Source organism: Athene cunicularia (genome assembly GCF_003259725.1).
Source record: "Athene cunicularia isolate RWA chromosome 6 unlocalized genomic scaffold, athCun1 chr6_part2, whole genome shotgun sequence".
In the NCBI taxonomy this organism is placed as follows: Eukaryota; Metazoa; Chordata; class Aves; order Strigiformes; family Strigidae; genus Athene; species Athene cunicularia.
The window spans coordinates 8,112,761-8,118,018 of NW_020799106.1; the positions used below are offsets into that span (position 1 = coordinate 8,112,761).

A 5,258-nucleotide genomic window follows, 5' to 3' on the forward strand; every position below is an offset into this window, starting at 1 on the left:
GATTGAGTTGCCTGGTTCTGTATATTCGGTCCGCTGCTCTGGCACACCAGCTCCCTGCTGGCACAGCTGAGACCCGCTGAGGCTCAGCACGCTTTTCTCCGACTGGTGCTTTAATTTCCATCAGTAATAATGAATCTAAACCAACCTCACACCTCCCGGTGTCACCCACTCGGTGTCACAGGTGCTCCCTGCTCCATCACCCGAGGCCTCACTGGCTCCCCGTTCTCCCACTAGTCTCTTCCTGCAAAGCCCAGCTCAGGAGGTTTCTGTCTTGACAGTACATTGCCCAAGCGCCGCTTCCGAGGTGCCCATGACAGATCGATGAGAACTGTTCACTGGTTTCTAGGAGTTCATAAATAAACCAGGCATTTTTATATTGTAGTTCCAGCAATTAAGACCTTCATAAGCAATTTTTTCTTTCTTTTTAGATGAGAGCTTCAAATAAAGAATCATCTCCTCACCAGCCTAGCCAGCCCCTGATCTTCCTTTTCAGACAGACGTTTTGGCCACCCCTAGCTGTAAAGCTTTCACAACAACAATTACAGAGTGCTGACAAAGACACAGCAGGGGTCAAAATCCCCTCTAACATGCATTCTTTAGCTTAAAACCACCTCATTCATAAGAGATAACTGGAGGATGCAGCATGATCCATTAACTTAAGATTTCTTCCCTATACTTAAAGTGTTACCTCAGCTTCAACTCCCTCAGCAATGTCTTCTGAGGAGCAAACATCACAACGTCGGGTGTTATGCCCCATTTGGGGGAAGACTGGGAGATATGACATATCTCTCATGAGAAACAAACAACAACATTAACTGAATTTAGGCATTTCTTGTCCAGATGTGGACACAGATGTGTCCACACAGCCAACTATATTGCCAGTAGTGCAAGCGCTGCTGCGCCAGAGCAGGAAGAAGGCCAGTTTTTAGTGGAACTATCCATCAAAAAATAAGCCTTCCTTTCCTCTCGTTTTGGTCGTCTTCCAACAGAAATACAACTCCTACAACTAGCAGGAAACACTGGAACGATATCCAAGCTTCTAGCTGAGGCATCTAGTTAAAGCCCTGTTATCCAAAGAGTCCATAATATCTAGCTAGAGATTTAAGAGCAGCTTCTAGAGATTTGGCAAAACCTCACACACTGTAGAGGCATTCAGATTCTTTCTAGCGAGATTCACTGCTTTCTCATTGTCTTTTGCACTATTCAGATATTTTTAGAAAGTAAGGCAGACAGTGGAGAACAACAACAATAGGTTTATTAATGTGTTTAGTATTGTATTGGTCAGCATGGGGCTGAAGGCCACGAAATTTCTGCTAAAAGTAGCCCAGGATTTTGGCATCTAGCAAGCAGTCAAATCGAGAGCGTTTCCAATAGTCAGGGCATGATCTTGCTCCGTGAATCTGTTTCTCCCCCTTACTAGTGCTTTCTGACAGTTAGGTAAAGAGTATTTACTCATTTTCTTGTGCCTTCCTCAACTCCAGCACAGTCACTGACCTTCCAGTTGCATTACAAGACTGTTTGTAAGTTGCTGTGCCCTGGACTTGGCGTTATCACCTCCTGTCCAATGCTGATGGGGCCGGGCAGCTTCAAGCAAGCCTTAGCAGAGCAATTTGTTACACTGGCACCTTGTTAAGAAGCACTTACTATCTGGAAGTGCCACAGGAACGCTTCTTGAGAGAGAGCAGCAGCAGAACAAGTGGCTTTCAGACTTTCTTTAAGATTTGCAAAGCAGCTCTGTGTGTTTTCTGCAGAAACGCTGTCTCCTCTGTAGCAAGCACAAGCCTAACAACATGCTATCTCTTCTGAGCAGTCCCGTAGAAGTACTCCACAGGCCCTAAGCTGAAGGGTATGAAAAGAAAGGTCCATCTAAAACAAGAATGAAGCACGAGGCCTCATAAGAACACAACTGCAGTGCTTACACCAAAGCTTTGTTTAACCCGTGCTGCCTAGAGTACTGTCCCAACCTCCAAACACTTTTAGCTTAGGGATTTTCTCAGCCTGATGTGGTGTGTGTATTTAGTAACCCTCAACGGAGTTCTTTGGTAAGCATTTCTCCTCTCTTGAGCTATAATTCTTTTGCATCCACAACACCCTTTACCCAGCACTTGTGCCATCCCTTAGCCAGGACATGAAAAACCACCTCTGTTCACTGGGAACAGGGCTCCAGCTAGTTAGATTTGATTAACCAGGTTCCTGCACAGGATGAGACAGCAAACAGTTAGTACCTATCCCTTAGACAGGCTGAAGCATCAGAGCCCACCAAGGACTCCAAGTTTTTAATCATGTTTGTTGTCCTCTTTGAACCTTTTCCAGTTCCTCAGTATCCTTTCAGAGACAACAGGCCATGACCTGCACGTAGCGTTTAAGAGACAGGTGAGTCATCTTTATATCACGCTGAGCTTAGTTTTTTAAAATATATTAGCAACTTAGGTTTACCCTTTGTAAAGGGATGAAGCTTGATCTAGTTTCACACGTGTTCATCAAACTGTGCTGCTAGTCTGCTCCGGAAATGAAGTCGTTACCTGCAGGCAAGAGGCTGGATCCTCTATCATCAGTTACTTTGTGCAGTGCAGCAAATCAGTGCCATGGTTCAAAGGTCCTCCCTAACAAACAGCAGAAGGGAGGGAAGAGACAAAACCCACACATGCTAAAATAACGCAATAAGCTGAAATGAGCAAATCCTACTAAAATGTCAGTCAGATGTTGAAGTGTTTCCTCTATACCTGTGCAAGTGTTAGGAGCACAGAATGTAATCAGCAGGATCAAATTAGAGTTTCTTTCTTTCGAGGTCCCCATCCTGAGCATGAGAAACTGTAGGAGTCCACCATATACATAATATACAATACAAGTCTAACTTTAGAGAAAAGCCAGATTTGGCTAGTTTGCATCTAAAATTTTAATGACAGAGAGAAAGACTACTCATTGGCTTTCTCTTTAAAGAAGTGGTTTGTCTTTCCTTGGGCTCTTCCTAAAAAAGAAATATTTTTTTTACCAAGAGGTTTCCTGTGGCTTGACCATAAGTTTTCAATGTGAGTTTGCTGGTTTTATGTATTTAAAGCAATTAACAGTTGTTCTGCAAGGGCCAGCTGTTAGCAATTCTGATGCTTGTTTCTGCTTATTGGGGCAGTTGGAAAGACACAAAACAGAACAGCAAGAAAAAGCCAGATTACTAGTATAACTATTATTAGCCTAGAATTAGATTTTCCAGCCACTTTTTTTGGCTTGAAAAATCTTTTACCAACTGCTGATACCAATATGAGTATTTTACAAACCCAGATTTTTTTAAAAATTAAAATCTTAGTGACACAGGACCACAGATTTGCCCATTTTTCAATCTTGTCCATGTTACAGATCACAAGTATTTGTTCTCACTGCCTGTGTCCTCCTTGCCTGCTCCTTTTGTTTGCTCCTCTTGCATCAGGAGAGTCTCGGGGATTCACTTCCTCTGGTGGCCTGCCAAAGCTCAAATTAGTAAGCTACAGGAAGCTGTCAGAGATGCATTTGTATGGCCAGGCCTTCACTTCGCTCACAGGATTGTGTCTCGCATGGAGTACGGCATCTGCAGGGGTCAAATAACAGTTTATAGATGCAATTCACCCAACTCAGAGCCCAGCTCAAAAACACTTGCAAGGGAGCAACTCGGTACCAAAGCGACAACTGATATTTGTGCTCCTTAAATTAAATAATTGCGTGAATAAATGATGAGAAAATCTCTGTATTTTCAAAATCATCTTCTCTGCTTATGTGCTGCAGAAATATTTAATAGGGTAATGTGCAGGCACAGGCAGGTGTATGGGCCCTTGGAGAAGGCACAAGGAGTCTCTCATAGACTGCCTGGCTTCCTGCCGGTCACAGAAGCGACTCTAATCTCATTTTCTCTGCATATCTTCACACAGCTCAGAAACCAGGTATACACTGTGGGGCTAATCCATGATTTTTTTTAGTTGCGTATAGAAACGAGAGGATACAGCCCTGCACTGCCTTCAAAGGAGTCTTCACACTGCAGCACAGTGCTCTGGCTTTTAATGCTTCACATGGACAGCTGTGCATTTACCGAATGACCGATTGCTTTGGGCTGAAGAAGGTTGAGAGGCAGTTCTAAGGTTTGAGGTCTAAAGTGTCACCCTCAACTGCTTCCCCTCTAAAGCCAGCTCTTCTTGCAAGATCCATTTCTGGGGGCACATAGGGTCAAGAAATCTGTTAGCTTGTTTTAACAGCAGGGTGGGTACTTCCCTTGGAGATTATATTCCCATCCTTTATCTTATTAAGGGAAGATGTGTTTTGTCCATTAATCCAGTTAGCCTAGTGGATTAGTAAAATTGGGCTTGCTCTGTTTCAGGAAGCACAGCAATAGCAGTCAAGCAATTGTAAGCAACAATGTTGCTTATAAGCAACGCCGGCAACAAGAGTGCTATTTCCCTGAATATTCTATTTATTATCTTTACAAGCTGTGCTCTCAAATTATGTGATGTGAAATCTCGATTAGAATGTCTCAATGCATGACCGAAAAGCAAAAGGCTGCCCTGAAAACATTTACTTTTGTATGTTTACAAAATTCTCCTTGTGCTAAATATAGGTAGGTAGTTCCAGCCCAGAATAATGTTTTCAGTACTCGAGAGGAATCTGTTTGTTCAGTTATAAAGGCATGAAAATAATTTGTCGTTACTCTGACATCTGTCTTGGCAAAGTGTGCTTTCTGGTCAGAGCTATTCACCAACAAATCCAGCTGCGGGTTTGGGTGCTTGAACGCTAAACAGCTCCATCCTTTGGGTATGTACAGCTCCTGGCATAGTTTCCTCTTTAAGGGTGTACAGTCCTTCGCTTTAAACAATGCTTTTATGTTACTGATACGAAAAACAGAGACGCTTGGAAGGAAAAAAGCAAAAAGGGGAGAGAAACTAACAGGAACAAACTGCTAGAACAGCTCAAATTGCCGCAGTAGCATTGTTCTCATAACAACTCCCGTTTGGCACAACCCAGCACGGGAGATTCTGATGAAATGAAGCGGGGGGGGCCGTGGGGGGAAGCGCCTCACTAACCCCAGCAGTTAAACAAAATCCGGGGCGCAGTCAGCCACGGGCTCGGCCTTGGAGCGGCCCCTGCAGAACTACATTTCCCAGCGCCCCCGGGGAGGGAAGAGCCGCTCGGCCCCAGCTGAGCGCTGGGGGAACTGGGAGGCCGGGAGCTGAGCGCTGCCGGGACACAGCCTCCGCCTGCGGAGCGGCCGCCCCCCGCCCGCCCTTCACCGGCAGGGCAGG

General features: G+C 44.7%; 1 protein-coding gene across 1 annotated transcript in view; it reads left to right on the forward strand.

Annotated features, from left to right (window-relative positions):
• Positions 1 to 5,177: 5,177 nt before the first annotated feature.
• The window catches only part of NUDT13 (nudix hydrolase 13), a 7,026-nt gene continuing 6,945 nt past the window's right edge, over positions 5,178 to 5,258 (forward strand). Inside the window, exon 1 of the mRNA XM_026851966.1 lies at positions 5,178 to 5,223. The gene's annotated coding sequence lies outside the window, so the exon portion shown is untranslated. The remainder of the gene's footprint in view (positions 5,224 to 5,258) is intronic.